Here is a 25,735-nt window from a genome sequence, read left to right on the forward strand (position 1 = left end):
AATTCCATAAAAGACAAATTCAAGAATGCTCTATACCTGAATTAAAAGGATTATATAAACTCCTACAAGTAATTTTTGCAGAATCAAACATTTCCATCACATTATGTAAAGGAATCATTATCACACCACCTAAAGAAGAAAGAATACAGATCATTAAAGAAAACCATGAAAGCCCAGTAGGAGGACATAAAGGAATAAAAAAGACTTACCATAGAATAAGAAATAATTATTATTGGAAGAACATGAAAAAAGAAATCACTGATTATATTAGAACCTGCATCAGTTGTCAAAAAGTAAAATTAGTAAGGATGAAAAACAAAGAACCTATGGTCATCACTGACACCCCTATTGATGCATTTGACAAAGTATCTTTAGACATATTAGGACCACTACCAATTACTACATCAGGAAATAGTTATATACTCACCATCCAGGATAATTTAACTAAATATTCAGCTGCAATACCTTTAATATCAACCACATCTGAAGAAGTAGCAAAAGCTTTTACAGAAAACTTTATATGCAAATTTGGTAGTCCAAAAGCCATACTTACAGACCAAGGTACATGTTTTACTGGTTCATTAATGAAGAAATTAGCCAAAACATTCCAGATCAAAACATACAGAACATCTTCATTCCATCCTCAATCAAATGGATCACTAGAAAGAAGTCATCACGTTTTAATAGAATATTTAAAACATTATATTTCAAAGGAAAAACATTGGGATGAATGGTTACCACAGGCAATGTTCTCCTATAACACCAGCATCCACGAAGGAACGAAATTTACACCACATGAATTAATTTTCGGAAAGAAAGCTCGACAACCATCAAGTGTCAAACCGATTGATAGTTTAAAAACATACCCCGAATATATTGAAAAACTAATTCAAACACTGTACAATTTACGCGAAATAGCAAAATCGAATTTGGAAAAAGAAAAACACAGACAAAAACACTACTACGACAGGAAAATTCGACCAATAAATTACGAAACAGGTGAAAAAGTTATGTTATTAAACCCGCCTAGAAGAAACAAATTTGAAAAAGAATACACTGGACCATACACTATACTTCGAAACATAGAATTGGCAATAAGACCCAATAAAAAGCGCATCGTTCATAAAGATAGGCTAAAGAGGGCCTATCTACCAATCAGCATCATAGATCAAACGTGAAAATCGATGCAAAAATCCACTAGATTCGCGAACACGCGCATGCGCACTAACGAAAATCCGAAAAAAACCGTTGGAAGCAAGTGGAAGCACTCTAAAAAGAACGCCACTATACTATACAAAAAGCAACTGCCGAAAGAAGCGGAGCACAAAGTTCTCTGAAAAGTAAGAAGTGAAAAAAAAGTGATAAAAAAAAAAAGATTTGTGAGAAAAGTGAAGAAGAGTAAAAAAGTAAGCATTAAATAATTAGTATTCAGAAAAATAAATACTAAATATTATAATAATTTATACAGATAAGAAGAAAAATGCGTGCACCCACACGAATAATTGATGCCCTATGCATCAACGACCATAGCGTCGCATTTCAGTTCATTTTCAACCCCACGGCGAAAAGGATTTGTTTTAATTGTGCAAGGAGAATCCGTCCTGAAACAAGAAATCAGTGGGTACACCAAGGCACCCACCACTATATAATCAAGGAGTTCGGAATAGAACAAACCAAATGTATGGTATGTGGCTGGGAATATGCTGATTTTCAGCCTGCAATCGCATGCAACGTATGCCAAATAGCCATGAGACAGATGGACAAGGATGATGAAGAGGTCTTCCCAGACGGGACACTTTTCCCCTCCGAAGAATTTGACATTGTATACCTGAGTGATTTATTCCAGCAACAATAAAACATTATAAATACTAAAAAAAAAGAAAAAGGAAAAAAAATGAAAGACAATAATATAAATATATAATAAAAACTAAATTTTATTCTCTATAAAAGTTTTTTTATTCATCGAACCCATAACCGCCATTATGGTCCTTCCCACAAAAGAGAAGACAGAAAAATAGGTTAAAGAAAGAAAGAAGGCGTAAAGCGCCACCTACGCGAACGCCATATTTAATTTCAAAATTCTAACTACCAAAATGACACGACGAGCTGGCAAACGACAACAGTTGAAACGATTAAGAAAAGCGCTAAAAAAACTAAACGAGGTATAAGTATCCTTTTATTTATTCAATGATTTTTACTAACAATTCTTAAAATTCTCCAAAGACTCCAACACAGCAGAAACTAGAAATGGATACACCATGGAGGTTAACCCTCATTGAAATCCCGGAAATAAACTGGAAAACCTACAAGAAAGCAAATAAAAAGGACCCAAGGAAAAAACATGCAAAAGTCATCAGATATTTCGGAAAACTGGCAGCATCCCCCAGAAACAACGAAGGAAAATGTTTATGCAAATCTTGCTCCAAAACACGATCATCAGCCGAAGAGTCTCTTGAGGGCAAGAGACTAACACAGGGGGAAGGCTGTAACATCCTACAAGAAGAATAAACAAGAAGAATGAGCAACAACAATTAATAATTAGTATTCATTAAAATATTTATTCAATTTTTTTTTTCGTTTTTATATAATTACAAAGTGTAACAGTTCGTTTATTTATTTTTGTATTACATTGATTTAAATAATTATATTCATGCTTAATAACCGTACAGAATCTTATATTTATTAATATTTACATTTTAACAAAAATTTTATATACTACGTCGATAAATTCTACCATGTCGATAATTCTACCGCGTCGATAAAAGATCGACACAGCGCGCGAAATAAATAGAGAGAGATAGCAATAGCGAATAGAAAGAGATAGGAACAAGCGCAGAGTAGAAAGAGACGGCAATAGCGCGTAGACAGAGATAGCGATACACACGGAGTCACGTACGCACCGGTCAAAGTCCGAACACTTCCGGTATCGAAAACACAGGTAGAAAAAAACTGCTACGTCAGCAGTTCTCCGGTATAAATACGAGAGTGCCGCGCAAAGAATTTTCACTTCGATTCTGATCGTAGTCCGAGACGGGTCTATGATACGATTTATATAGAATTCAGTAATCTTAGACTCTTTTGTCGGCAAAGCGGCAAAGGTACCGCGTCTGACCCGGGGCGCTCAACTATCGGTTCGCAGCGGTTCTCCTACGTGTCAGGTTCGCACCCAAGCTTAACGAGCGAGCGAAAGCCGAAGCTCCTTGGATGCGGCCTATCAGTACACTGGCTCTAGAGCGACGATACCGTTTTGCAGAGTTCGCTACCAAGTATAACGAGCGAGCGAAAGCAGAAGCTCCTTGGATGCGGCCTGTTCATTGACGGCTAAGTTGCCCAGAAACCGAACTGCGGCCGAACGAGCCAACTCCTACAGCGTCGGAACGGATCTTGGCCAATTTCCCGACAATTCTTTCGAATCATTTATATTGTATTAAATTATATTAAATTATATTAAATTATAAATTCAAGTTTTATAATCGTATCTAGAACCGCATTTACTAATCAATTTATTTACTCTGTATTTTATTTTAGGTTGAATTATTTTTTGTAATAATCAAATTTTCTTTTATTGTATTCCAATTTAGACACAAACACGATTGTTAATTTCTTTGTATTTTTCAATCCAGGGCGTACTCATTGTACATTACTAATACCATTATTTTCTTTTGTATTTCAAACACAGGGCGCAACATTTGTTACATTAATTCAATTCTTAAATTCATTATTTAAATTCAATATTTAATTACGTTTAATATTCTTTTATATTACTTACCTACTTTTTATATTATACACAAGACACCACAATTAATTTCTTGAATAAACTTACATATTATCATTTTGAGAAAGGAATCTAGCGTTGGATTTTACTCCTTTACCGCGTGCCACCCGAACCTATAATCCCTTCCTATAATTAATAATATATATATATCATAAAATACGAGTCGCCTTCTCATAGGGAACCGCTCTCCCTACGCGTCGGTGCAGTAGCGTGCTCGCGAATAATTTCGGGACGTTACACAAGGGACTACATTGAACAAATCTGTAATTGATCTTGGCAAAAAGAATTTTGCAAAAAGCTAAAGGGTATAGCTGGATAAGATGGTCAAAAGTGCTCCCAAACCAAATTCGACTTGCTATGAACCATTTGATAGGTGATAAAAAAAAGCGGTAATTATTTAGAGATACGAACCACCCTCCCCGATGATCTTGACCTTGACATATGTTGTCAAGGTCACCCTCCGGAGTAACCTTTAGAAGGTTTTAGCCGTCGCTCGTTTTTTATTAAAAAATTATTAACCAATAAAGTTTCGAAAATATAGCAGTTATTTTGAGTATTAAAACGCATAAACGACTAACGTATTTCCATGCAAAGCGAAGTCTACTCCACCCCTATTACATTCCTCACTAATTGTGTGCAGATTCGTAAGTTATCTTTGAATATCATTCTTACTGTTGTTAATGTTTCTTACAAATTTCAAACTGTACTCTTCGAAAGTGAGCCGTTGAATATCCTCCTTACTGTTGTTGATATTTCTTATAAATTTCAATTATACGCTTCGAGAATGAGCCAGTATACGATAGGTTATTGTAGAAGTAACTTGTTCAACTATCAAAAAATGAAGTTTTACGAATTTCTCGCATTAACAACAAATTTTAATGAATTGTTAAAGTATTTATGCACGAAAAATGTTATTCGCGCAAAAGTGAAGTGTCCGCGTTGCAATAATGTTGTAGAATTGACAGGTGATTAGTCATTAATTATACATTGTACACAACATTATTATAAACAAGTGAAAGGGCGCAAACGCAGGAGAGTAATTTGTAATTTTAAAATAAGCGCTTTAACCGGGACATGGTTTGCGCAAAGCGTTATAAATATTACCGTAAGTTGTCGATTAATATGCTATGTCATGATGATGAATTGCCCTCGACAAAGATTTCTGGAAAAGGAGCTGAATATTTCATCATGCACAGCAGTTGATTGGGTGAACTTTTGTCGAGAGGTAATTAATTTATTTCCTAATGATTTTATTCGTAAATCTACATATATAATATTTGAATACAACAATGTGGCATTTTAACTCATGAATAAATGGTTGATGTGCAAATAAAATCCAATTGGTGGAAATGGAATCATCGTCGAAATTGATGTAGCTAAATTCGGACGTCGAAAATACCATCGTGGACGATTGATCACAGGACAATGGCTCTTTGGTGGTATACAACGGGGCATGAAAAATATGTTTGTCGTGCCAGTTGTATATCGTAGTGCATAAGTGCTACTACCCTTAATCGAAAAATACATTGCTCCTGGGTCGATAATCTACAGCGATTGTTGGAAAGCTTATAAGAAAATCGACAAAAACATATATCAACATAGCGTAGTCAACCATTCTGAAAATTTTGTTGATCCAAATACGTGTATCCATACCCAAAACATAGAACGCTTATGGAGAGATATTCGCGGAGCTATTCCACAATATGGTCGTAGAGAATACCATTTTCACCATTATTTAGCAGAATTTATATTTAAAAAAGCATACGAACGGTTGGATGCATTTTGTGAAATAATGTCTACTATGTACCCTTTAACGGAAAATATAAATGAATAAATGTTATAGTAATTATTATCGTTGGTAAACAATTAGATTAACGTACCCACCTCCAATCGCCTCGGGTTGAGGAGGAGATAAAATATTAAATTTATTATTATTATTGAAACCATACATAAATGTGATAGGTTAGGTTAGGTTATATATTTAAATCCGGCCGCCATAGGACGGCCGGCAACGCTTTCTCCGAATGATAATGTTGTTTAAATAATAACGAAAGAGTTGCCAGCCGCCTTGACCTAACCTAATACATCAATAATATTCACTTCTAATTGAGGTTTAATGGACATTTCCACCTTAATTCTTAAAATCTGTTTTGGTTAATAACTTTTTAATAAAAAACGAGCGACGGCTAAACCCTTCTGAAGGTCACTCAGGAGGGTGATCTTGACAACATATGTCAAGGTCAAGGTCATCGGAGGGTGGTCCGTATATCTAAATAATTACCAAAAAAACTAGTCTGTGCCAAGTTTCAACTCTGTATCTCATCTGGGAGGGTAGTTACGGGTAAAAATGTAATTACGAGGTTTTTGGCCAATTTCTCCTATTTAATGATATTCGAAAATTATAAAAAAAATCAGACACATTTCTATTTGTGAGGCACATATTACAGAATTTTTTCAGATTTTTAGATTGAAAACTGAAGCCGTGAAAAATCAAAACCGTCAAAAAATGCTGAAAAATGGCGATTTTGTATGGAAGGAGTCGCGGATCTACATTCATATTTTTTTTATAAGTGTATATTATCGATATTATTATGGTTAATTTTTTTTAGAATTTTTGGTCAGGTGCGCCATAGTTAAAAAAATTAAAAACCGAGTTTTTCGCTGTTTTTTGCGTGTCAGAGTTACTTGCACTGTGAATTTTCGTCTGTTCTTTATCAAGTAAGTGTGTTATACAATGTTCAATGTTTTTACGTACAGTGAAACGCAATAAGAATCTAAAAAACTAAATAAACCAGAATTATTGAAAGTACTTTATGTGCGATATATGTATATCAAAACATCGAAAGGTTTCCCAACGGTGTCGGTGATCCAGAGGTTAAGGCGCCTGACTGCTAAACCGCTGCTAGGCTTTTCGTAGGTTCAAGTCCGCTCACGCTGATTTTTTTTCTGTAAAATACATGTTTTTCAGTTTCGTTCAGTGCATAAACATTAAAAATCACATAATTCACTAAGTGTATAAAAGTTCTTTTAAAAATACTTATCTTTTACAGTTATGCTTTGTATTGTTTATAGTTTCTCCACTTTCGCTGTTCCATGCTGTATGAAATATAAAATCATTAATATATTATATGTTGTACACGTCTGTGGTGTTTGTTTGAACGATACTTATCTTTTTTTATTGGTAGAGAAAAGGCAATAAAGAATCAAAGCAAGATTCTTAATCTTCATCACTATCTTCATTAATGATGGGATCCACTCGTTGACTATTAAATATTTTGCTCAGTATTTCCGCGGGTTTTACAATTTATGCCAGGTACCTTGCATGAGATAAATAATATATTATTGCAGCTATGTGTGAACAGCAGCCAATGGTATGGTTACCGTTCGCACATTCGCAACAATATCGACGAATTCCAGAATAACCAATTGAATCAGGTATATAATCTATGTAACATTTATATGTTTTCTTTCAGGCAACGAAGGTTTATATTGTTATGTTCATCCATTATTTCTGCTAAATAAGATATTGCTTGTGTAAGTTGATAAGAACCAGTAAAAAAGATTTTGAGGTCGTTTACAGTCATTTCTGGAAAATCAAGAAGTTCGGAAGCTGATATCGGTTTAAATGGAGTGTTCCGCCTGTTTCAACGGTGATTTTCAACTTCTACTGCCAAGGAATTTTCTTTGTCTTTCTGGGAAGACATTCTTTCAACTATTTCATTGCCGAGCTCTACATCTGAATTTAATCGTTCTCCAAAAGTATTGTAAAGAAAACATGCTATTTTACAATATATGCTGACTTTTGGAAGTATCTTATTATTCATTTGGTGATGTAGCAGCTTATACTTTTGCCCTATTATGCCATGAAGAGCTTCCACAACCCAGCGAATTTTCGTTACGAGACGCGATTCGTTAGATTCTGCAGTAGTTAACTGCTTGCGTTTGCCTTTTAGTGCAGGCATAAGCACTTTGAGACCGCGTTCTTCCAAATATGATTTTACATCGCGAAAGCCTCGGTCAATAACGCAAATATCCCCAGGTTGTAAAAGGGTTTGCAAACCGTTCGGATCTCGTAACACAATTCTCATAATCTCAGCATCATTCTGTGTGGCATAAAAAGGACCAAGCATATCGACAATGTATCCATTGGTTGTGCAAACTGTGAAAGGTTTACACAACGGAACCTTTTTTTGGCCTGAATAGGACTTCCTTTGGTATTCATTATTTGTACTCTTCTGATGTCGGATATATGTTCCATCAAAAATTAGTACTAACTGGTCTGTTAAATTATACAATTTTTTAGCAACGGCAGATGTTTCATTATCTATTAAACTATTTCGTGAACGTGTCGCGAATCCAAAATGAAAAGGTAAAATATTTTTTTCGAATGAATTTATGATTGATATGCAAAAATCAGATACTTGCTGCTCCCGTTCTAACCCGAGAACTGCAGCTATGATCCTATTAGAATTACCGGTACGCAATTTGAATAAAAAAACTACAAGAGCTTGGGTAACATCACGTTGTTTAGACTTTCTCATGGAAGTCATCATTTCCCGAAGTTGAATCAATTTTTCCCATGCTAAACCCGTAAATACTTTCAATCGCTCTTCGGAAAGTGTAAAATCACCGACTTTATCTGTAATGTTGCTACCAACACTCGCGGAATGGAATTCAAAATAATTATGTAATTTCTTGACGTCGATTATACTATCATTGGAATAAATTCTTAAAGCATTAATAACTTCTTCAACCAAACGTTTTTTTAACAAATGACTAGTACAACACCGATTCCCTTTAGGAACATATATCCTTCTCAAAAGAAATAGCTGTTTCCTGGCTTCAGGTGGTATACTGATAATATTTTCGGCAGCTCCGCACACGAAACAATACTTATGGGTTGAAATAACCCTCGTAAACGGCATTTCTACATATTCCGCAGATATTTCTTCCACGCTATCTAAGTCAATAACGAACGATGGATCTTCGGTTAAGGAATCTGATGGAACACTAGATTGAAATGAAGATGCATTGGTTTCTTCGGGTGAAGATGTTTCTGTCGGAGATGATCCAGACGATGGTACATCAACTGAAGATGTTCGCGGTAAAGTTATACCAGCTGACACAGGTTTAGATGAATATTCGACCAAAGGAAATGTTAAAGAGAGGGGTTCGATGAAAGAAGAAGTTTCAGCAGAAGTAGAAGGTTGAGGTGAAGAATGAGTAGCAACAGAAGTAGAAGGTTGAGGTGAAGAATGAGTAGCAACAGAAGTAGAAGGTTGAGGTGAAGAAGGAATACAGTAAAAGTTGGATATATGCAACAAACATTGGGACCCAGACGTTGCATATATCCAGCCGAGGTGTCGAATCTCGGGTTACACGCGACGAGCAGCCAAACGTGAACGTAGAACAGGACAAACAGTGGCGGAAAGAGAGAGGTCCGATGATCAAAGGAAAGAGCAGAAACGTAACGGTGTGACTAATACTAATTGAATCAAAAAACTTTTTTATTTTTGACTTTTTTTTAATGAAACTTGTACTAGCACATTGGTGAGATTTTTGTGATTAAAGTGGTACCAAACATGATATAGTTTCAATTATAATTACTTGCTAAAATTGATGTTAAAAGTTAGCGAAAAGCAAAAGTCGGTTCGGCTTTCAAACGTTGCATATATCAAGCCGAGGTGTCGATTCTGGGCATTTAAACGTTGCATATATCCAGCCGAGGTGTCGATTCTGGGCATTTGAACGTTGCATATATCCAGTCGAGGTGTCGATTCTGCGTCCGTACACATCGTTTGTATTCAGCCGCGATACCTATTCTACATTCGTACACAACATGCGACGTGTTGCATGCTGCATGTTGCGTATTTTATGCATCTTTGGTGTACGGTCTGCCTTATAATATGTAGCTGAGGTGTCAATTCTATGTTGTTTATTTTATTATTATTGTTTATTTATTCTATTATCATTCTGTTATTACTGTTAGCTTGTAAATTACTTTAATTTTCAATATGAAGAAACTATCCGGTTTCATGGAAATCACGGCCTGTTCCTAACATCATAAAGCTCCTAATTTGCAGTCAATAGTTCCGCTACTTAGAAATATTCTGAACTGAACCGTGGCAACAGTAAGTTTATGAAGCCATCGACCAGACTAGTACTTTGCTAGAAGTATTTTCATGTTGATTGCCTACCTCTATTGCCTCGGGATTAGTATATTTCATTTTCGGGTTATTATTATTTTAATAAATAAATATAATTCAAATCATATCGTGTTTGGTACCATTTTAATCAGAAAAATCTCACAAATGCGTTAGTAAAAGTTTCATTAAGAAAAAGTTAAAAATAAAAAAGTTTTATCGTTCAATTAGTATTGGTCACGCCGATATTACGGTCGGATCATATTACACGGTTTCCTCGTCGAGCGGCTCGGTTCGCCTAGGGCAGGCATGGGCAGCAAGTAATAAAACGAGCACGAACGCTCGTCGGCGCTCACGAGCGTCTCGCGAGCCGCAGGAGAAGAAGGCTACGCGAAATGAAACAGACAAGGCTTATGCACCACTCCTCAAATCTCTCGACGTTGCGTCGAGAGAGGAGGAAATCGCTGGCTTGAAGATCGAGCTCTCCTCAACTCGTCAGCTCTGTCGGTAGGATAACAACATAGCAGAATTGAAAGACCCACGCGATATGATTGCGGTTCGGTCGATATGATCGCAGAATACGATGGGTTATATGCAGACATAGGTCAAAATTAGAATAATTGGATAAATTAGATTTATTAGGTAATATTAAACATGCGATTCAGACGAATCGTCCAGCGATTCGTCTGATGAATCATTCTCGGGTATACGGTGCATATGCATTTCCTGTACCAAACGATTGATACGCGGGCTAATTGATGTTCTGCATTTTAAAAATAATATTCACTTTAAAACTTTATCTGTTAATCTTATTCTGTCAATAGATTTGGTATTTTTTATACGTGAGAACATTTGTTCGCATGAGTAGGTAGATCCAAACATGGATAACATTTTTGATACTAAATAAAACAGCTGTGGAAAATTCCTTCGCGATACAACTTCGTAAAATTCCATTATAGAACGTACCTGATAGAACTTATCTTTTAACGCCATATCGCATCGCATGTCAATTAACTCTGATTGAAATTGTACCGGTGCCGTAGAAATATTCGCGGAAAATGGCGTTGTTACGCGGCATGGCAGCTTTCATAGTTTATTGCAGTAATTCAAAAACACGATCGGTCATATTTAACATGACTCTTAAAAACTACCCTAAGCTGGCCGGAGTGGTAGTTCATCACGCATTAAAGAAATTACCACCCATGGCTTAGAAGACTCCAAACCATAAACTCAGAACATCATTTCCACTGCCTAAACAAAAGGCCCAAACCTTCGGCTCTTCCGGATCTTAGACGGACCCTGTGTGATGCACGTGTCTGCGCAGTCCAGTTATCGGTCCCAGGCACCAACGGTCACCTTGACCATAAAAACATTCATTCATTTATCGCCTGGGGTACAACCGATCCTTCCAAACCAAAGGGGTCCCATGTGCATCGCGGCTGTTGGGTTCAGCTATTTCGCTGCAGTTCCTAACTGACCGTTCTTAAGACCCAGGAGAGGGAAAATAGAGACTAGAGACAAACCATCAAAACGCTGGAGACTTCTTGTCGGTCTTCCGACCAAGTCACTTCGTTCGTATTCTAAAGCCTCCGTTGAGACTCCGATCAGTTTGCTTTATAAGCACATATACGTTAAACCAAACATACGAACAACTGTTAACACTTGAGTCAAAGTAACTCATCAAACCATTAAATCTTGTGCAAACATTAAATACATCCAAACATCATAATCTTTATACAATTAATTACAACCCTAATGAGCTCTGTCTCCTTAACCGGTCGCAGAGTAGTACGCGATTCGTGGCGTCGGTCAAACCGTAGCGAGGATTTACAACCCTCGTTGACGCGAATCACTTTGCAATCCGCTAGTCTCGTCGCGGACGCGTACTCGAGAAACAGGCGTCCTGAATACATTGAAATGTGATTCTAACGTTGCTAAATCTTGGAAACGCACTTGAAATTCTTGTACTAAAAGTTGTAAAATGTCTATGTATTTTTGTAATGAGGTATTTTCATTTGCAATTAATTGCAACGACGGAAAGTAAAATAATTGCTTTAAATCTAAGTGTTCTATATACAATGTAAGTTTTTATTTAAACGCTTCAATTGCACAGTATAAATCCGTAATTATTTTGTCTTTGCCCTGTAATGACAGATTTAGCACATTTAAATGATTTACTATATCATTAAGTAATGCTAAATCTGTCAGCCATTCACTATTTCTTAATTCCGGTACTGGGTTATTCATCATTTCCATAAATATAGTTATTTCTTCACGGAGCTTAAAAAATCTATCTAATATCTTACCCCGACTTAACCACCTTACTTCTGTGTGGTATGGTAGTTCACCGTACGCGGAATGCAATTCTTCTAAAAAAGTCCAAAATTGACGACATGTGTGTCCATGATTTCTGATGTAATTTGTGACACGTACAATTACAGACGTAACATTTTGTAAAGCTATACTTTTAGCAGATAAATTTTGTTGGTGTATTAAACAATGAATTGCAATTATATTTTTGTCATAAGCACTACTCATTTTTCTTCTTAAGGGGGTAGACACGGGTAATGCAGCGAGGTGACCTTACCGGCAAAAATGGGCCTAAAAAGGGGTTCGGGATTTTTCGCTTTTCATCCTTATATGAGAATATTTGAGGCTGGGTGAGGGCTCATTCGAAAGAAGAAGGTTCAATACAGCGCGCTCTGGTCATGATTGAACGAGATTTTGTTAATATCTAATAATATGAGTGTCCAAAGTAGAGGAAAAATCGAGAAAATACATCCGCAGAATCCAAGGTATTTTTAGGTCACTAAAAGAGTTTTGTGACTGAAACGATGACCAGAGCGCGCTGCACTGAACCTTTCTCTTTCGAATGAGCCCTAAATTTAGCTTATTAGTCCTTCGTTGGGTTCGTTCAACGCTTTAGGTCCCGTACGAGTCCCTCCTTGAATCTGTATGTGATGGTAGGCGTGTATAACTGAAAAGGTGTTAGGTGCGTTTGAAATGAAATTTTGAATGGAAAAAGCCAAGGAAATAACAGAATACGAAATGCCAAAAATTGAGATCTATGTAATTAATTTGGAAAACTCGTTATTGAAAGTACCAGTTCATGCGTATTGTTTAACAAGGGTAAAGATGCTTAGTTCTAGTTAACAAAAATATACTATTATACTCTGATATCGCAGTTGAAACTTTACGAATCATATAGCGGTCGCGGGAAATGATTGCTACTATTTCGTTTCTTTTTCAATTTCGTCAATTTGGCGGTTTTCGCCCGTGAGGGCGCACCCCAGCCGGAGATACTCTCGGAACCCTCGAAAGGGCTGGTCTAAGGTGCCCCTTTTGATAATACAAAACGCGTAAACGAAATCGTAACAAACCGAATAGCAATAATAATCGATACCTCGTACGATGGAACGATCTGACCGGAGCTACTCTCGGAACCCCGAAGGGCTGGACCAGATCGCCCGTTTTGCCAATAGAATAGACGTCATGTTCGAAAAATGTAACAAGATCGACTTACCGAAACGCTGTTTAATATAATACAAGATAATGTGTTTGCTTGTAGTACGCTAGGTGATTTCGCTTGTTGATCTGAAACACCAAAGAACGGAAAATTTTCGATCACTGCACTTGTCGCGGCTGAAAACGAATTATTACGGACGAGTACGTCGACGAGAGACAAACGAATACGAATCGAAAGATATATATATTTACGCGAAATGAAGTTAATACGAAAATTTAGTACGCGAGCAAACGATTTAAAATCAGAAAGAAAGATAGAAAATTAGGTAGAAGGAAGGTTTTACGTGCGCGTCAATGAGTCCTTGTTAAGAATCCGACGATTTCAACTACCACGGCACTCTGCCTCGCTACGCGGAGATCTTTACCGCAGAGGAAAACTATCACGAATTCCGAACAACTCTGTCTCTCGGACACACGGGCTCCCGATCACGTACTTACGATTGATCGATCAAGAGTGAGGAATTTTGCGCGAGATCGACGGTCGAAGGGCCCGTCGCGCGATCGTCGTCCTTGGAGGGGACGGTTTGACGAATCGTAGTACGTTTTCGGCAGTGTCGCGTGCCCGGTGATTGGCTAAGACGCGCAAACTACATGAAGATCTTTCTTCCCCTTTCTTTGATGTTCCTTCTCTTTTCTATTCGTCGCCATAATTGTTTCAACGGTTTTCAGAAACTACGCAGTATTTCTATTTGAATGTACAATTATTGAATATCGATAAAATCGCAACTATTGATTAGATTGAATTGTAAAATGAAATAAAAGACGAAATATGTAATCTTTAAAGGATGAGGCCGTCATCCGTATGTTCTCCCTTAACAAAGATCAAAATTATTCGATTTCCTGATTTGCAACAAAGATTGTCAATTATAATAGTTTAACAGCGGACGATGCGCTTATGGTAATTGCAATGCCGTGGCAAATTATACATTTGTTATATAATTTATTTGCATATTTGTTCGGATGGATTCGGCATTCGCTTTCTAATGAATTTAAGGGGGGACATACAATTGGAAGCCATAAATTTGCAAGGTTTTGCGGAATTTTTTTGAACAGGAAGAAATAGTCGTACATTTTTGAAACTTTTGCATCTATTAGCATGTATATTAAGGAAGAAAATCATATTTTTTTAAATGTTTAGTTTTTCAAAATGGCCGTCTTATTGATATGATAGTCGAACAGGTCCGCGCGGGAGATGGAGATCGGCGTGACGTGTAGCGCCCGTTCTATCCTTGTGAAACATTGGAAACAGAAATAACTTGTTACTTATACCCATAGTTTCTAATTGAACCTAAATACAAATTGAAAAATTGCGAATTGGAAGATTTACATGCGTTTGGAAAAAATGTTCATTTTTTAGAGGTTTTCTTGTGTAGTTTTTCAATATTTTTTGCAATAAAAAAGTACTTTTTACACAAACAATTAGGTTTAGCGACAAGGTAATAGTGTACTGAAGCTGTGATAAAAATTTCAGAAAGTTCGGTTGAATTGTTTTTGAGTTACATTTCCCGCCAATTCTAAAAATCATGTTTCGAGAAAAACGCGTTTAAAGTTTTGCTTGGCCTCAGCAATGCTCAAGAGGCGTGTCACGCTCGGAGGCTATAGCTTCAAAAATACTTTGAATTTCTTTTTCAAATTTTGGGATGATATTCTTGACAAATTGAACTAACAATTTATGCAAAAAAAAAATTTTGCATTTTTTGAAAGTTCTAATTGTATGTCCCCCCTTAAATAATTTTCGATCTAGCGAACATTCCTTGAGAACGTTCCTTTGTTCAAATTGCCGTTGTCGCCAGGCAGTTCTTATGCCGGCAGTACACGCTCGCCGAGGCGACCCGAGACCAGTCGAGCACGAGCATGTACTTGATGGTCTCGCCTCGCCTCGTGTCCTCTCGCCTCGTGCTCGGAGCGCTCGGCTTATGCCGGCAGTACACGCTCGCCGAGGCGATTCGAACGCGAGATCTCCCGAGGCGAGAGCCCCGAGACCCGAGATCCGAGAGCACCGTGTACACTCTCGCGAGGGCTACCCGTGTACACCTCGTGTCGGCTTCGTTTCCTTTGACTCGTCCTGAAAGCTCGCGTCTAGGCCGAGCGCTCCGAGCACGAGGCGAGAGGACACGAGGCGAGGCGAGACCATCAAGTACATGCTCGTGCTCGCCTGGTCTCGGGTTGCCTCGGCGAGCGTGTACTGCCGGCATTAGACGCGAGCTTTCAGGACGAGTCAAAGGTAGCGAAGCCGACACTAGGTGTACAGTGAGTTGCATTGAACTTGTCGCAGTGAAGTTGGCTCCAGATTTACTGACACATTCACACCGTGTCGGTGAACCGATAGGCGAGGTGCCGACGACGCGGCGTGAATGTGTTAGTGAATGTGTAGCCAACTTCATTGCGACAACTTCGATGGGACTCAGTGTATACTGAGTTGCATTGAACTTGTCGCAGTGAAGTTGGCTCCAGATTTACTGACACATTCACGCCGCGTCGGTGAGACGATTGGCGAGGTGCACGCGGAGGGGGGACTGCCTATGTTAATAAATAGAATACTAGTGTATCGACATTTTGGTCGGTAAGTGACACAGCGATCTTCTTATGAGACTGTCGCGAAAAATAATATCGATGCGATAAATCGATTTTTAACGTCACTTCCGTATTGTCTGCTATTTTTTAACGTTGAAGAATATTGAAATGCTAGACTTATATAGTATCAACCAATATAAATGGTAATTATGAATGTGTAAATTACAACCACAAATAACATTATAAATTACAACTACAAATAATATAATACGAAGTTAATATAACAGAAATTTATTAATTGATTGTTTTACAATTTCTTACACTTCTTTTATTGTAGACAGAGATATTGTTTCGCTTTTGGCCTTGAAAAAGGCCGTTTTTATATTGTGGCCTTGAAAAAGACCGTTTTTATATTGTGGCCTTGAAAAAGGCCGTTTTTATATTGTGGCCTTGAAAAAGGCCGTTTTTATATTGTGGCCATGAATACGGCCATTGTTTTTCGTTTGAACAGTTGTTAGCTCTGAAAAAAGCTGGTTTATGAAAAACCAACGCAAGAAAATACTAAGATATTCCTAGTAATCCGTCCAAGCACCGTTTCGATCAATCACTTGATTTAAACGATTTGGAATCGAATTACCCAGGTTGGCGAAGAATTGTGGCTGGGCTCTTAATGCTTCCCACGCACGCATCGCATGTTCTACAATACACTCCCTGGTTCTTACAATCCCATAAAATCGGCACATTCGCCACATTTGAGACCATACGTTCTCAATGTTATTCAAATCTGGCGATTTCGCTGGCCATTGTAGAACGTGAATTTCAAGGTGTCTTGCAAACCATGCACGTACGATTGCAGAGGTGTGCACTCCACTATTATCCTGTACCAGCCTAATTACCGGCATGTCCTCCCGTGAATATATCGCACGGACGGATGGTATTAATACATTTTCCAAAATTGCAATATATTCCGCGGAGTCCATGCGCGGCGAAATTTCAACCAGCTCTCCAGGACCATGTGGAGTTACCCACCCCCAGAAGCCGCACGTGATGCGCCCACTCTCCCTTCGTTGGGAAACATACCTTTCGTCAATCCGAGAGGCCCCTCGGGGCCTCCAAACACGAAGTGCACAATCCGAGGCCGAAGAAAATACTTTTTCATCGGTGAAGATTGTGCAATCCCATTCAGACTGCGATGCAGATACAGTATTGATCCGTAATAAGCAACAGTTTTCTGGCTCGAAATAAGCAAATCTCTATCCCCACCTTTTCGTTTAATGTCGCCCGCAAAGTGAAAGGTCCGAGAACTGAGTGAGAGGTCCGTGAAAGCGAGAAGCCGATGTTGTGGGTAATAAATTGTCACGCTCGACTGACAATGAGCAGTGACATTGGTTAGTAGAAGAAGAATGGAATAATGGAAGAATGAAATAAGCGAAATAGTGCGAGAATGAGAGGGCATGCTATATTCTATCCTTGTTCAAAAAATAACAACCTTGCTCGGCCGATCACTTTATGTTTTGCTGCTACCTCGGATCTCTCACTCGTTTCTCATGTTCTCTATCGTCCCGTTTCGAGAACAAAGTCGAGTCGAATAGCCTACCTGATCCGTAATAAGCAACAGGCCAGACCCAAGCGTGTTGCTTATTACGAGGCAATCCTGTACATGCTACAATGCAAATCCAACGCGGTCCTCGCGATGTCTTTGCAGCAACTGCACGTTACGTTCCGCCCGGCGGGAGTGGAGACCGGCCTCTCGCAGACGACGATAAATAATGTGCTTAGACACTCTTACATTCAAATCTGCGGTAACGTTCACAACAGTCTGAAAGGGATTATCTTCAATCTTACCGACTATCAGCTTATCTTCTTCCTCGGTCGTCTGTCGCTCACGTTTGTTTAGTTGACGACGGTCCGCCAATCCTTCGGCACCATGGATGGAATATCTTAGTAAATACCTCTGCACGGTACGAACGGAACACCTGGCTATTCTTGCAATCTCCACATTGCTGTTTCCAGCATTGTGGAGTGCAATAATAGCACCTCGCTGAATAAACCGTTCGTTCTTCGCGGACAACATTTTAACGCGTCCGTTTTGCAAAAAAGCAATGCACAGGAAAAAGAAACCTTCATTTGTTTCCATCGTTGACACGACTATTGGTGTCAAATGGAAACAATTGAACAAATCAATTAATTAATTTATATTCCTGAACTGTGTGTTATGTTATTTAAGGCTGTAATAAAACATATTATCATATGCAGTAACAATCTATATTTTTATATAAATATTGAAACGGTGCTTGGACGGATTACTAGGAATACCTTAGTATTTCTCGCGTATTTTTGTTTTTACTATGTTTTGGAAAGAAACACAATTCTCATAAACCAGCTCTTTTCAGAGCTAATAACTGTTCAAATTAAAAACAACGGCCTTTTTGAAGGCCAAAAGCGAAACAATATCTCTGTCTACAATAAAAGAAATGTAAGAAATTGTAAAACAATCAATTAATAAATTTCTGTAATATTAACTTCGTATTATATTATTTGTAATTGTAATTTATAATGTTATTTCATTAATCAATTTCTATTATTTAACTTCGTATTAGATTATTTGTAGTTGTAATTTATAATGTTATTTGTGGTTGTAATTTACACATTCATAATTACCATTTATATTGGTTGATACTATATAAGTCTAGCATTTCAATATTCTTCAACGTTAAAAAATAGCAGACAATACGGAAGTGACGTTAAAAATCGATTTATCGCAACGATATTATTTTTCGCGACAGTCTCATAAGAAGATCGCTGTGTCACTTACCGACCAAAATGTCGATACACTAGTATTCTATTTATTAACATAGGCAGTCCCCCCTCCGCGTGCACCTCGCCAATCGTCTCACCGACGCGGCGTGAAGGTGTCAGTATACACTGAGTCCCATCGAAGTTGTCGCAGTGAAGTTGGCTACACATTCATTAACACATTCACGCCGCGTCGTCGGCACCTCGCCTATCGGTTCACCGACACGGTGTGAATGTGTCAGTAAATCTGGAGCCAACTTCACTGCGACAACTTCGATGGTACTCAGTGTACACGGGAAGCCCTCGCGAGAGTGTACACGGTGCTCTCGGACCTCTGGTCTCGCGACTCTCGTCTCGGGAGATCTCGCGTTCGAATCGCCTCGGCGAGCGTGTACTGCCGGCATTAGAATTTTCAATACAATAGTGTTTATTGCTCCGAACGATCCTTGATTTTCGAACGGCGGTCGAACGTTCGCGATGTTCGCTTTCATAAGGGTTCTCATTCCTTGCTTTCGTTGTTTAAATACATATTCATTCGTCCATTTTTTCACACTATCTTTCCGATCAGGTAATAATGATCCTTATTGGACCGGCTGACGCTTTGTGCATAAGAGAGAGAAAGAGTGTTCCAACAAAGAAGTTATTACGGTTTTCCCGTTTCTACGCAGTTAGGAGGGGAACTCCCGAAGTGCGAAGCACTGGCTAACTGCGTAGCGCGGGTGTTGTGCTACGGCTCTATCTCTCTCTAGCTAAACCCGAGTTTTTGCACGCAATTACACTGTATTATGTTACTATGGTTGGCGATGATAGTTTCAAGGAGGGTCACGTAAACTATTGTAAAGAACGGCTCGGCACCCCGTTGGCATAGCACAATAAAAAAACTAAGTTGGTAGAACAGTTTTAGTCGTTGTTTAAAATGAATACGGAACCTAATCTCGTGTCGCCTGTCATAATGTAAAAAAGGAAATTCTAAACAACAAATAATAATGATTGAAATGGAATATTTAATAAACGTTTGAATTTGAGACTACGTGAATGATGAAAAATTCGAAAACAATTAAAATGATACTTTCGCATTGGTTCCTAAATTAACCTGCTACGCTGAAAGCAGATAATTGTCACTGGAAAACGAAGAAACACGTTCGGTAGAACAGCTGCTTTCATGATCGGGCCAGTGAACTCCCCTCATTTATTGCACTTAGGTATGAATAATAGGCGAGGTGTGTCCTCGTCGAATGTTCAGAATCGACACAGTGACCTAGTGGGGATTATTTGCTTTCAGCGTAGCAGGTTAATTTAGAAACGAATGTGTAAGTTTCATTTAAATTGTTTTCAAATTTTTCATCATTAACGTAGACTCCATTTCAAACGTTTATTAATTATTCCATTTCAAACATTTTTATTTGTTGTTTAGAATGCTTAGAATTTCCTTTTTCACATTATGACAGGCGACAAGAGATTAGCTTCTGTATTCATTCTAAACAACGACTAAAAATGTTCTACTAGTTCAGTTTTTTTATTGTGCTATGCCAACGGGGTGCCAAGCCGATCGTTTGCGACCTACATCAGACCCCGTTCTCGTAGCCGACACTGCAGTCCCTGAGACCGCGTTGCACGCGCTCGGATTGGTCGGTGTTTTTTGTTAATAACTCGAACACGAAGCTTTAACCAACATTTTGTCAAAGGAAAAAGTTGTTTAGAATCACCTTAGCAATCATCTCTCTTCGACTGTCGAGGTAGTCGCGTGACACCCTGTATATCCTACTAAATATGAAAGGGTTCATCGCGAACGATACATTTATTGCAGGGTAATATGAAGAAATAGATTTTTTGCTATAACAGTAGTTATTAACAAATTCCATAAATTTTTGCAAGTCGGATCATCGCGAATATACCTCCTACTAAACGTGAAAGGTTTCATCGCAATCGGTACATTCCCTGCAGCGTAAATTCCGAAAGATGTAAATGAAGTATTCCGTTTTTTGCGACAAAAGTCGTTAGGAATGAAAAAATACAAAAATTTTTGCGGGACCAATCGGGAAATATACTCTACATGTTGCGTGAGCGCGCGAATAAAGGTGTGGGGAGCGCCCCTGTCTTGCGACACCAGTGCCTCTGACGGAGTGAGGAGAGTCGAGAGTCGAAGCATGACGCTTGGAGCGAAAGGCACGCAGTGCTTGTAGTACGAAAAATATAATTTTGTTCAACCTGGAACGAGTGCATTCTCATTATTCTACCACTACCGCAACCGCAGGAGTAGGCCTGCCAATTACTTCAACGGCCTTGATGGCCAGAATCCTACATTGGTGACCCCGACGTGATCGGAAGAGATTGCGTCGAAGAAGCGGTGGACATTCCATACCGGACAAAGGGACTGCCGCTACGGACTGTTTGTCTGCATCCAGCCTTTTGAGGTATCAGCTGTCTCGTCGCAGCGAGATCATCGGCATTCGGCTTGGCGTGGGACGCTTCAGCATTCCCGCCGACTTCCAACGTCTTGGTCTGCTGCGTGGGGCCGGGAGGTTCCCGCCATTTCGTCGGACGAGGTTGAGGGCACAGCGAAGTAGCTGTACCACATCCCGCCGCAGCTGTTGTCGTACCAGCCTTCTGCGGCGCTGGACCAGAGCCGTGTCATCCTCACGGGATCATCATCATCTCCCGAGGTATCATTCCTAGAAATTTCGCTAGGGCCACGTGTTCGATAACGTGGTAGCCGTTAGGACGACCATATTGTTTGGCACGATCGTGTTTGAACGCGTTGAGCGTACACGCGCGCGCAGCGCAGCGTCTTGAAGTTGGCTCTTGACAGCTCGGGTGATCGTGTCGCGACATAACCTGAACAGGTGCACATGTCAATCTGACGCGCATTTCGAGCTTCTTTTGTTCGTTTTCGAGCGGTGGACAGTGTGCCACACCCTCTGTACAAACGCAACCTAGAAGTTTGATACAGTATGCCTAATACGTCGGACGATTCCGTGCAGGCTGAGCTCGCGAGCGCGCGAGTGGAAGTAGATCGTCTGCAATTGGAACTGAATGCGCGAAATAACGCACTAATGATAGGCGCCAACGAGGCGCGTACCGATTCGTATCGCGTACCGAAGATTCCTTGTTTTTTTAAAGGCGATCCGGCACTATGGTTTTTGCAAGTAGAGGCATCATGCCGAAATGCGAAAATTGTGAATCAGGGCACTAAGGCAGACATTGTGATCGCGGCGCTCGATTGTGAGGTCATCGCGTGTATTAAGGACCTCATCGCGACTTCGAATTTGGAAAACCGATACGATAAAATCAAGTTGTCAGTTGACCTTTACACTGTACACACGCTTTGCTCCAGCTCTCCTGTTTGAAAGTAACAGTCAACTGCTAGTTATTATTCTTGAAATTTTTCTCAGTTTTCCTAAACGTACATAAGTGAAGGCTTTTCTGAGTTACTCTCTGTGTTTTACTGTGCAAGTGGTCCTATTGCATAATTGGGCATCGCGAGCTGACCGCTAGAAATAAATCGAGTCAGATATCACTCATTATTTGTCGCATTTATTGAGCATTTCTATCGATTACATTATGTCCGACAAGTGCAAGGGCTGTGCTAAACCCGCTACATCCAATCCTGCCAGGTGCATGGGGTGTGGGATGATCTCGCATTCCGGTGCAAGCTGTCTAGCCAGGTCAGGTCACCCATGGCATAACGGGCGACTTTTAAACTGCAAAACCGATCCTCTGTCAACGACATCTGGCAGTTCATCGGTAATCTCCTCTCCTGGAAGCTCACGTGCCCCAACACCAGGTGGCTCTTCCACCTCCTTTACCCTGGATGACATCAGGGATCTGTTTCGTAGCGAAATTCAAAACTTGAGGCAGGAATACGACAACATCTTAAAGAATGAGCTATCTACAATAGTGGGTGAAATTACTGCTCTTCGCAGTGAAATAAATGATAGGTTAACTGTACTTGAAAATCGCGGTGAGACCGGCCATAGTAATGCATTATCTACTCCTGAGTTAACGTTCAGTGTTGTGGCTGAATTGGCTGAAAAGGAAACTAGATCCAGGAATGTCCTCATTCACGGAGTTCCTGAATCTTCATCTACGAGCATCGAGTCCCAAATATCCTCGCAATCTTTGCGTGACCAAGACATTTCTACTGCTAAGCAGATTCTTAATAGTATTAACTCGGCTGATTATTCTTCCATCGTGGTGTCTCGCTTGGGGAAACCAGGGAATACGCCTAGGCTCTTGCGTATTTCTCTCCAGGATGCTGAGGTTGCTAGACACATCCTAGCCAACAGAAGAATATACGGTGGGCCTTTCAAGATAACCGATGACAAATCACCGGCAGAACAGGCGTACCTTCGTGATCTTCGAGTCAAACTCCAGGCTATTCACAATCAGGGTGACACCGGCAAGACGATCCGTTACATCAAGGGCGTCCCTAGGATAGTGGACTCACACGCCAAAACTAGGCCAGGCACATCATCTTCAAAAAACTAATTAAACCTATTGTTATTTTATATCAGAATGTTCGTGGTCTACGCACCAAGCTTACTGACCTCAGTTCTGCTTTGCTTACTTCTGCAGCGCACTATGACATCATAATTTTTACTGAAACGTGGCTTAACTCTAGTTTCTTTACTGGCGAACTTGGTTTGGATGGGTACACGGTATTTCGTAAAGGTAGGAGTGATCTTACTAGCTCTTTCGAAAGGGGCGGTGGTGTACTTATAGCTGTCCACTCCAGTTTATTTTGCTCTCCTCTCTCCTCTCCTTTTGAATATCTTGAGCATCTCTTTATTAGAGTTAGCTCTCCTCTTTCATCTCATCAACTTATTATCTCTACTGTTTATTTTCCACCTGGCTCACCACCCTCTTTCTGTTCTGATCATTTCCATTGCATTTCGGATATCTCTATTTCACATCCTTCGGCATCATCCATTATTACTGGCGATTTTAATATTCCCTTTATAAACTGGTCACTCTATTCTATTGATAATTTCTCTCCTCTTACTTCCTCCATCACTAATTGTAGATCTACTCAAATTGCTAACCTTGTGTCAGAACTCTTAGATCAGTGTGATCTCACTCAGGTTAATCGCTTCACTAACTCTGCCTGCTCTATTCTTGATCTCATTTTCACAAACCATCCTAACATTCTTATTCAACCTCCCACTGAACCACTTCTTCCTATTCATTCCTACCATCCTCCTCTATGTCTTTCTACTCAATTATTTGCACCTTCTATCTCTTCTTTTTCTTCGTCTTCCATCACATGTAGACCGGACTATAGCAGAGCCAACTTCACTAACATGCAATCCTTCTTTAACTCTATTAATTGGGACGAATGTATGTCAGTGCTAACCGTTGACGGGGCAGTGGATTTCTTCTATGAAAACTTGAACTATACAATTAATACTTATGTTCCTACTAAACTCATTCACCACAGTAGCTATCCGACCTGGTTCACCAGTGAATTGATATCATTGGTAAAGGCTAAAAAAACTGCTCATAAACAATATAAAGAGCACTTGCGTTACTCTGACTATTTATGCTTCTGTTCACTCAGGAGAAGGTGCAACTTGCTCACCAGGGAATGTCATCGGAAATATATAGCTAATGCGGAAGTTAACATTCGTACCAACATAAAGGCCTTCTGGTCGTTTGTAAATAGGAATCGCCTGTCTCATTCTGTTCCTACGAATATGAGTTACACCAATCATGAATCGAATGATCCTCTTGTTGTAGCAAACCTATTTGCGGACTCTTTTGAAACTAACTTTTTCGCTCTTAATCCAGGCCTTGGTGACGTTACTGTGTCTGGACAATCTGATCTATGCATTTCCTCTCTCGATATTAGCATCGGAGACGTTTTTTTACAAATCAGTAAGCTTAATGAACACAAGAGCCCTGGGGAGGACGAGCTCCCCAGCTGCATGTTTAAACATTGCAATTTCATTTTATCCAGACCTCTGTGGATTATCTTCTGCAAATCCCTTGAACTTGGCAAGTTTCCCACACGCTGGAAGAAGAGCATTATTACACCAGTATTTAAGGCAGGTGATAAATCTAAGGTTGAGAACTACAGACCTATTTCCTTACTTAATATTGCATCAAAAATTTTTGAGGCCATAGTTTGTAGTAAACTTTCTAAACTTCTGCACAATTATATTGCACCGGAACAACACAGTTTCATAAATGGGAGATCAACTACTTCAAACTTGGCATGTTACACTAGCTTTATATCACAAGCCTTAGATGCTCACAAGCAGGTTGACGCTGTTTACACTGATTTTGCCAAAGCTTTTGATAGAGTTGATCACCATTTACTTATCGATAAGCTATACTCCTTCGGTATTAATGGAAAGCTTTTACAGTGGCTCTACAGCTATCTAACTGGACGCTCACAACAAGTCAAATACCATGGCCAGCTATCTAAACCTATACTAGTAACTTCTGGTGTCCCACAGGGTTCCCATCTTGGTCCGTTGCTTTTCCTCATATTTATTGATGATATTAGGCATATCTTCGCTTCCTGTAAATTCCTACTTTTTGCTGATGACCTTAAACTTTTCCGCACTATCACTTCTATCCGGGAAGCTCAACTACTGCAGCAGGACATTTTGCACTTGGAAGACTGGTGTAACCGTAACCTAATGAGTCTCAATGTATCTAAATGCAAAATTGTTAGGTTTCATAGGGGTGATAATCCAATAATCTTTAATTATAAACTGCATAATACTAACCTAACTAACTCATCTAACACCAGAGACCTTGGAGTGATTATTGATAGTGCATTGTCCTTCGTATTGCACATCTCGTCAATCACTAACATAGCATCCAGAATGTTGGGATACCTCAAGCGCACATGTTATCATTTTAAGGATCCTAGAACTTTACTAATGCTGTACTACGCACTTGTTCTCCCGCATCTAGACTATGCTAGCGTTATCTGGGCTCCACGGCTAGTTAAACACACAATAGCTATTGAACG

Source organism: Osmia bicornis, chromosome 14 (assembly GCF_907164935.1).
Source record: "Osmia bicornis bicornis chromosome 14, iOsmBic2.1, whole genome shotgun sequence".
NCBI classification, from domain to species: Eukaryota; Metazoa; Arthropoda; class Insecta; order Hymenoptera; family Megachilidae; genus Osmia; species Osmia bicornis.